This window comes from Chlorocebus sabaeus, chromosome 11, assembly GCF_047675955.1.
Source record: "Chlorocebus sabaeus isolate Y175 chromosome 11, mChlSab1.0.hap1, whole genome shotgun sequence".
Classification (NCBI taxonomy): domain Eukaryota; kingdom Metazoa; phylum Chordata; class Mammalia; order Primates; family Cercopithecidae; genus Chlorocebus; species Chlorocebus sabaeus.
In genome coordinates this window covers 125,163,117-125,172,897 of record NC_132914.1, presented here as the reverse complement: position 1 = coordinate 125,172,897, position 9,781 = coordinate 125,163,117, and the positions used below count along the sequence as shown (strand labels likewise).

General features: G+C 40.7%; 1 long non-coding RNA gene across 1 annotated transcript in view; it reads right to left on the bottom strand.

Annotated features, from left to right (window-relative positions):
- Positions 1 to 3,350: 3,350 nt before the first annotated feature.
- LOC103239382 (uncharacterized) overlaps positions 3,351 to 9,781 on the bottom strand; it is a 38,289-nt gene continuing 31,858 nt past the window's right edge. The window contains exons 4-5 of the long non-coding RNA XR_012094703.1: positions 5,966 to 6,100; positions 3,351 to 4,936 (exon numbers count right to left, since the gene is read on the bottom strand). This is a non-coding gene — a long non-coding RNA (uncharacterized lncRNA). The remainder of the gene's footprint in view (positions 4,937 to 5,965; positions 6,101 to 9,781) is intronic.

The window sequence follows — 9,781 nt, the reverse complement described above, 5'->3', positions numbered from 1 at the left end:
AGGTGGAAGGGCATTATCATAATCTCTTCCTCCCAATGGAAGGAAGAAAACTTCCCAGCAGTTTTCTTCCAGTTTGCAGTGGACATCCATGTACTCAGGGCACTTAGAATGAGATTGGAGTCTCCTCTGACCTATTCACTCCTGTTAAGCTGGGCCTCAGTTTTTGCCTTTAAAAATGGGATGGCTGAAGAACATGATTTTTAAGTAACAGGTGCTGGTGAGATTGCAGAGACAGAAGAACACTTCAACACTGTTGGTGGGAGTGTAAATTACTTCAACCATTGTGGAAAACAGTGTGGCAACTGCTCAAAGACCTAAAAACAGAACCACCATTCTAGCCGGCAGTCCCATTCCTGAGTATATACCCAAAAGAATATAAATTATTCTAATCTTAAAGACACACACATGCTAATGTTCATTGCAGCACTGCTCACAACAGCAAAGACATGGAATCAACCGAGATGCCCATCGATGGTAGACTGGATGAAGAAATGTACATATATACCATGTAGTACTATGCAGTCATAAAAAGGAGCAGGATTGTGTCCTTTGCAGGAACACGGATGGAGCTGGAGGCCATTATCCTTAGCAAACTAACACAGAAACTGAAAACCAAATACAATATGTTCTCACTTATAAATGGGAGCTAAATAATGAGAACACATGGACACATAGAGGGAAACAACAGCCACAGGGTCCTACCAGAGGGTGGAGGGTGGAAGGAGGGAGAGGACTAGGAAGAATAACTAATGGGTGCTAGGCTTAATACCTAGGTGAAACAGGCGTACCAAATGAAATAATCTGTATAACCAACTCCTGTGACACAGGTTTACCTATATGATAAACTTGCACATGGACCACTGAACTTAAAATAAAAGTTAAAATAAAAGTCAGAGTGAAAAAAAGTTTAAAAATACTTTATTTTTAGGGCCATTTTAAATTCAGAGCCCAATGACGGAATGGACAGAAAGCTCCTGCATACCTCCTGCCCCAACCCATGCACGGATACCGCCTCCTGGACTATCAACGTCCCTATAATTGTTTGTTACGATTGTGGTACATTTGCTACAATTGATGAACCAGCACTGATACATCCTTATCACCCAAAGTCCACAGCTTACGTCAGTAACCATTGGTGTTGTACATTCTAGGGGTTTTGACAAGTATATAATGACTTGTACCCTCCATTATATTACCACACAGAGTAGTTTCTCTGCTCTGAAAGTCTTCGGTGCTCCATACACTTACATTTACATTTTCCCAGTCCCTGGAAACCACTTATCTTTTTAATTTGCCTTTTCTAGAAAGTTACATAGTTGGAATCAAACGGATTGTAGCTATTTCCTTTATTCCTTTTCCACTATTTCCTTTAATTAGATTGGCTTCTTTTGGTAATACACATTTAAAGTTCTTTGGTAGCTTTTCAGGGCTTGATAGCTCATGTCTTTGTAAAGCTGAATAATATCCTATTGTTCAGATATATCTGTTTACTTATCCATTACTTATTGAAAGACATCCCAAATTTTGTTAATTATGAATAAAACTGCTATAAGCATTCATGAGTAAGTTTTTGTGTGGACACAGGTTTTCAGTTTCTTTGGGTAAATTCTAAGGATCATGAATGCTAGATTGTATGGTAAGCGTATGCTTAGATTTTGAGACTGCAAGACTGTCTTCCAAGGTGAATGTACTATTTTGCATCCCATCAACAATGAATGAGACTTCCTGTTTCTCCACCTCCTCAGCAGCATTTGGTGTTGTCAGCGTTTTGGATTTTTGCAAGGCTTATTTTTCGGTACTTTTCTTTTATGTTGCTATTGTTTGGCTTCAAGTAGAATCTCTAGGTTGTCTTGTTTTAAGTGAAATCAAGAAACAAGAATGAGCTGGCATAGTCAAGCTGGTTGGCTTATAAAAACTGGAAAACAGGAGGCTAGAAGATAGAACCCAAAATTGTGATAATAATCCTATGCACACTTTGGTTACCTATCCACCAACTGTTGTCCTGAATTGTGATTTGGTTAAGACATCTACTCTTTCTACATACAGCATTTACCCCAGGAGAATCTGAATTCACTCCAACTTGAGGGATGGGCTAATTCTATCCTCATTTCCAGTGAGGGTGGAAAGGGTTATGTGACTCAATTTTGGCCAATGACAAGGAAGTTCTGTTTGTGGGTACCCGGGAGAGAAAGGTCCAGATTCCTAAGAAAGAGGCACAGGATGAAATAGTCATTTCTTGTGCCTGCTATTATGTCTGAATGAGACACTTAGGATTGCTACAGCCATCTGCAGCCCTTGTGAGGACAAACTCATCACCAAGAATGAAGGATTTGGGAGATGGAAAGAACTTGGGGCCTTGGGTACGATATTTAGCCCTTGGATCAACTTCCCCCAAAGGCATTCCTACTTGACTTCTTGTTAGGTGAAAAAAGACACATCTTTATGGTTAAGTTGAGTTAGAGTTCTGTCATTTATATTTGGAGTTGTCTTCACTTATAAATACTAATGCTATTTTCTTTGTATGGGGAGTAAAATAATTTAGAAGACTTGAATACTTAATATGGGTCATGAGTAGCAGTGCCAGGGAGAAGGAATTGACTTTCATGGTTCTGGATTTATGTTTAGTGAAGGGCAGAGAGGAAGAAAATTAGGAGAAATATTCTTATATTGGAAGGTTGGTGATAACTAAGAATGGCATTATTTTCTGGTAACAATTAAAATTGGATTAATAACATTCTAACTTTTATTAGCTTTAACTCATTCTCTATTCCAGCTATTAGACTCACTTCAAACACAGAAGGTACATTGAAAGATGGGATCTCATCTCTTTGTCTTTTTTATTCTTCTGAGACCAGAAGTCACCTTCCACTTGTACCCAGCCTGTTCTTTCCTGACATCTCTGATAATTCACTAGTCCTAAGGGACTGAGGTCACCGAGTCCCATACAGACACACAGATTGGATATAGGTCACAGAAGTGTATTTTATGTTGCTGTTATGACAGAGTTTAAAAAGCAAGATTTTTTTTCACTCTTCCCTACATATTGAAAGATGTCACAAAAAAAGAAGCCTCTGAAGTTGTGTCCCGGGTGCCCTACATTAGGCAGAGCAGAAGCTCCCCTGTTTGCCACAGTCCTCACCACTCCCTATTGCCTTATGATCAACCCTCCAAACCCACTCACACTCCTTTCCTCAACACCTATTAACATTTGAGTTTGTTGCCTCTATAATCATTCTAAGCTGGCATCCTGCTTGCTCCCTCATTGGAAGGATTTCCACCACCAAATGCCCTACAGGGTAATGTTCTCATTCCAGGCACATAAGCATTTGTAAGAAAGAACAAAACACTGGTGACTGGAAAAGTCAAACTTTAATGAGGAAACGAGCCAAAATATTCACTTTATTTTTACAACTATAAGGAAAAATTTAAAAAGAAGAAATAATTGGAGCTAATTTTTCATTTTAGAGTGGACATTTTGATTTAATTTATTTAACATTTTTAAAAAGTTGACATTTATGTCTGAGAATTATCTCACAGTTAAATATATAATATCTGAATGGGATCAAAATGATTATAATTTTTAATCATTTTTAATTTCCTGAAAGGAATTACTCTGTATGTTGCAAACATCCATTTTTTAATAACGAACTTGCTTATCCTAAAAGTTTGTAAAGAAGGGTTCATTTGTAATTTTTCTTCTTAATATATTCATTTACAAAAGCAGTAATAAATTGATATAACATGTCAAAACCCATTAGATATAGCTAAGGCACATCCAGCTCTATCTATAAACAAATCCAGACTCATGGAATACTATGCAGCCATAAAAAATAGTGAATTCATGGTCCTTTGCAGGGACATGAATGAAGCTGGAAGCCATCATTCTCAGCAAACTGATACAGGAACAGAAAATGAAACACCACATGTTCTCACTCATAAGTGGGAGTTGAACAATGAGAACACATGGACACAGGGAGGGGAACATCACACACTGGGCCCTGTCAGGGGTTTGGGGGCAAGATGAGGGAGAGCATTAGGTCAAATACCTAATGCATGTGGGGCTTAAAACCTAGGTGATGGTTTGATAGGTGCAGCAAACCACCATGGCACATGTATACCTATGTAACAAACCTGCATGTTCTACACATGTATACCAGAACTTAAAGTAAAATAAATTTAAAAAAAAAAAAAACACGAACTCTTGCACGGTTACATTGTAATATGGAGCTTGAATCACAAGTCATTTAAACCTTATCAACCACCACAAACGTCCACCAAAGATGCTGGAAATTTAAAATGTGTTTGGATAGAAGTATCTTCAAATCTCTCTCTTGTGATGAGTGGATATTCAACCTATGATTTGTGGGGCTTGCTCCAGAATCTGCCTTGGTAATAGAGTAAACTATAGTAAACTCTTTACTAAAGAGTTGGGAGGCCGTTTGAGTGAATGGATGTGAACAGAATAATGGGTAAAGGCTAAGTATGCCTCACACAAAGAAATTAAGGAAGGTTTGGAGCACATAGGATGTGCCAACTAGGCATTCCGTTCAGTTGCAGGTAGCATAGATCTCTTCTAAAATAGGAGTTTATTTCTCCCTCACATATCATAAAGTCCAGAGGTTAGTGGTAGAACTTGTATAATAGAAACTTAGTTCCATCAATATCCACCTACATCCTATCTTTCTCTCTCTTCTCTGCCATCTGTAATCGCTGACTTTTATTCTCATGTTTATCTCAACATCACAAGAGGGCATCTGTATACCAGCCATCACTTCAGCATCCCAGACAGGGCAAGAAGGAAGGTGAGAAAGACAAAAGAACAATTGCCACCAGAGTCACCTCCTCATCTAAGTATTCCTTGTAGATGCCATCCGATAACTTCATAGCCTTTATTTCCATCTTATTGGCTGCTGTTGAGTCACATGGTGATGTCTATCTGCAAGAGAAATTGATCCATGCAGTTTTTGTTTGTGTGTGTGTTTAGGTATATTTATTTTTCCACTTCCAAGAAAACTACAGCACTTTTCGAAAGAAAGGTGAATACACAATAGACAAGAGAGGTCCAATTTTAAGATGACAAGCGTCCTGACACACCAGCCTGCAGGATCCCATGAATATCACTGACTTATGCACTACCAGCAAATGTGCCACTCCTAAGTTCTACCTATTCTGTTTCTCAGTATTTATCTATAAATTGACACACTGTTGCGTTTAAATTCATCTATTTAAAAATGAACCTTTTCTTAAACTCTAAGTGAAAAAAATGACTACATCTTGCCACAAAAATAAATATAATAAAGATGAGCAATTTCATAGAGCTCTACCTACATAATCATACCTCCAAAATTCTGAACATGGATTTGTTCTTTTAAATAGGAGCTCAAAAAGTGTAAAAAAATGCTATTAAAATAAAAGATGATCCTTCTGTATCACCAGAAGGAAAAAAGAAGATGCTAATGGGAAATTATTCCTCATAATATTATCTAACTTTTTTTTCTTTTTCTTTTTCTTTTTTTTGAGATGGAGTCTTGCTCTGTCACCAGGCTGGAGTGCAATGGCACGACCTCGGCTCACTGCAACCTCCGCCTCCCGGGTTCAAGCAATTCTCCTGTCTCAGCCTCCCGAGTAGTTGGGATTACAGGCGTGCTCTAATTTTTGTATTTTTAGTAGAGATGAGGTTTCACCATGTTAGCCAGGAAGGTCTGGATCTCTTGACCTCGTGATCCATCCACCTCAGCCTACCAAAGTGCTGGGATTACAGGCGTGAACCACTGCATCCGGGCATATTATTTAACATTAAGATTGATAACACCTAAAATTATCTCACATTCCAGCCAAAGCACATGTCCTCTGTACTGACATTGTCTAACAGTTTCATTTACAGATGAGATAATGAAACCCAAGAAGGGCACACTGTTTTCCTGAGATTTACCGCAGACAAGGGGCTAGGACAGATGTTACCAACCTCTAAGTTTACAATCGTTCTACTTCATCTCATCCCCTTTTATCAACACTAGTACATTCAGGAATTCTGAAGTCCCTGGAACACAAACTTCACTGCCTCAACACTACGTGGATTGTAGCACCCATGTCTGGTATTCTGCAAAGCAATGGGTAGACACCGGTTTATAAAACAGGTGTGCTGCCTGCCCCTGGGGTGCGCAAAACTGAATATCTGATTTGTTAGCAAAACAGATCAAAACAAAATGAATTCCAATGCAAAGCAAATGGCTGAGATTATCTTCAAATACAATAAAAACCAATTGATTGCCAAAAATGGTCTTTTGTGGGTTTTGATTCACTGTTTTCATTCACTAAAACGACACTGGCTGGAGATCGAGACCATCCTGGCTGACACAGGCATGGTGGCACTTGCCTGTAGTCGCAGCTACTCGGGAGGCTGAGGCAGGAGAATCACTTGAACCCAGGAGGCAGAGGTTGCAGTGAGCCGAGATCACACCACCACTGCACTCCAGCCTGGGTGACAGAGCGAGACTCTGTCAAAAAAAAAAAAAAAAAAAAAAAAAAAAAGACCCTGGCACTCAGTTCCTTCATCATCAGAGTGCATTATTTCTTTTTTCTATATGTGTTAGGATTTAATTTAACATAAAGTGCAAAGAAATGTTCAATTGCTTTATTTCCTCATATAGAAAAAAAAAAGACTCATCTTTAAGTTAAGCTTGATTTTTATTCTGTTATATCATTTAACACATTTCCATGAGTCTATTTAAAGATATGGGCTAGCACATGAAATATTAGCATGTGGCCAGACTCTGAACATTTAGTCCGGACCCCAGGACTTCATTTGCAAGTGTAGATTTCATTAGGTTAATGAGAACAGTGACCACACAACAGCAAGGGAGCCTGTCTCCAGTGGGGAGGACGTCCAGAGGAACTATTACAATCACAGTTTCTTACTTTTTTTTTCCTTCTTGAATTCATAAGTCAAAGTTAAGATTTGCTTAAAATGTCACAGAGTTGAGACATTTGTTGAGGGTGAAAATAACTCCATTGTCTTAGATAGACAATTCCTGAATGTGTGGAGATGCTCACCAGACAGGTTCTTTTTGCCCATTGCACAGACAAAACCAATTCGCTGAGACAATGGTATTGCAGTAAAGAAACAGTTTAATTGAAACTAGGCCAGCCATGCAGGGAACAGAGTTATTACTCAAATCAGTCTTCCCGGAGGCTTAGAGGTTAGGATTTTTCAAAGATGCTTTGGTGAACAGGAGGCTAGAAAATGGGTGCCATTGACTGGTTGGATATGAAATCATAGAAGTGTGGGAAAATGATCCTTGTGTGCGGAGTTTATCTCCAGGTGGGGCCACAGGACAAGTTCAGTCATGACTCATGAGTCCAGGTGAGGTCAGTTGATTGCCAGAATGCAAAGGTCTGAAAAACATCTTGAGAGATCAATCTTAGGCTCTATAGTAGCGAAGTTATCCATAGGAGCAATTGGGGGCGGCTCAAATCTTGTGACCTCTGACCACATGACTCCTGAGTAGTAAGGATGATAGAAACGATGCCTACATTTTAGCAGAATTCAGACTCCTCCCATGATCCTCATCTTCAGGCCTTTCATCAGTTTTTGGTCCCTGAGCAAGGAGGAATTAGTTTTAGGAAGGCACTATTAATCATCCTTGCTCTCAGTTAAACTATAAATTCCTCCCATCGTTAGCTTGGCCTGTGCTCCGGAATGAGTGCAGATAGCTGGCCTGCGAGGCTTGAGGCAAGATGGAGTCAACCATACATGACTTCTCTCACTGCTCTAACTTTTGCAAAGGCAGTTTCAGTGTTTTGTGTGATGTGCCTTCTACTCAACTATCCAGGTTCATTCTTTCACACTTCTAGGCTGAGACACAGGTCCACGTCTTAAGTAGCAAAAGATGCTCCCACTGGACGTGGTGGCTCACACCTGTAATCCCAGCATTCTGGGAGGCTGAGACAGGTGGATCACAAGGTCAGGAGATTGAGACCATCCTGGCTAACACAGTGAAATCCCGTCTCTAATAAAAATACAAAAAAAAATTAGCCGGGCGTGTTGGTGGGTGCCTGTAGTCCCAGCTACTCAGCAGGCTTAGGCAGGAGAATGGCATGAACCCAGGAGGCCAGACTTGCAGTGAGCCGAGATTGCACCACTGCACTCCAGCCTGGGCGACAGAGCGAGACTCCATCTCAAAAAAAAAAAAAAAAAAAAAAAAAAAAGATGCTCCCTCTGACCTTGAATTAGGAGAACAGTAAACATATTCAGGACCAACAACTGTCACCCCATCAGGCAGAACTCACCACTCACCTGGAACAATTCAATGCAGCTCAAATTCGAAATCAAATCTAGGTTCTTAATGTGATACTTGGAGCCTGTGCCTGCCCCCGGAGGCTTGTTTCTTACCTGGTTTCCCCCTTACATGCCGGCCTGCAAAGAACTGAGGAAAAAACATCAGTTGTTTGCTGACATTTAAAAATAAAAGGATCTAAGGCCAGGTGTGATGGTCCAAGTCTGTAACCCAGCACTTTGGAAGGCTGCGGTAAGTGGATTGCTGAGCTCAGGAGTTCAAAACCAGCCTGGGCAACATAGTGAATCCCCTCTCTACCAAAAATACAAAAAATTAGCCTGTTGTGGTGGGGAGTGCCTGTGGTCTCAGCCACTCAGGAGGTTGAGGTGGGAGCATCCCTTGGCCTGGGAGGCAGAGACTGCAGTAAGCTGAGATCCTGCCACTGCACTCCAGCCTGGTTGATGGAGTGAGACTCTGTCTCAAAATAAATAAATAATAAAATATAAAAAATAAAAATTAAGAATTAAAAAAATAAAATTAAAAATAAAAGGATCTGACAACAAATGACAGACTTCTGGCACTTTTTGGCAAATCTAAGGGATCTACTAACACATTTCTTCAGAGTAACGACCATGGAGCTTTTAGATGGGTGCCTTCATTTCCTGAGGCAGACGCAACAAACGGCCTGAAACAATACAGGTTGATTCTCTCACAGTACAGGAAGCTGGAAGTTTGGCCGGCAGAGTCACACTCTCTCTGAAGGCTCTAGGGGAGGATCCTCCCTTGCCTGTGCTGCCTCTAGGTCTTCCTGCCTCGGCTGGTGGCAGCTGCACTCTCGTCTCCACCTCTGTCTTCACAGGTCTCCTTCCCTGTGTCTTAAATCTTCCCCTGCTTTATTTTATAAGGACACCAATATTTAGATTTAGGGCCCACCCTAAATCAAGGATGGTATGATCTCAAGATCTTTAGCTCAATTACACCTGCAAAAATCCTAGTTCCAAAATAAGGCTCATAGGTGCCAGAAGTTGGGTGTCAGAAATAATTTTTGGGGGACGCTATTCACTCCCCTAGTGGGGTCTCCACCTTCCAGCATCTTCCCCATTCCATCTTGTATATGGCCAGATTCTCCTTGCCTATCTCATTCACCTATGCATTAGAGTTTCTAAACCTGATTCCAGCGTATCTTCCAGCCCACGGTTTTGAACGGAACCGTCAAAACTAAATTGCACTGGGCAGAGTTACGGAAGGCTTCGTTCAAAGCTACTGCAATACGGTAAAGAGACCAGAACTCAACTCAGTTTGAGCACAGCTCCTCTGAAGTGCGTGTGTGTGAAAACCCGGGGTCAGGGAATTGTAGGCCATCCTTCTTGGTGAATCGGCTTTCCCCAGAGAAAAAGTGAACTTTCTCGTATCTTTACTACAAGAGGGAATTTTAACACTTGGAGCAAGATTTCCGCTGAAGTTAGGCTCCTTCCCTCCCACAGAGACAGAGAGAGAGGGCAGCC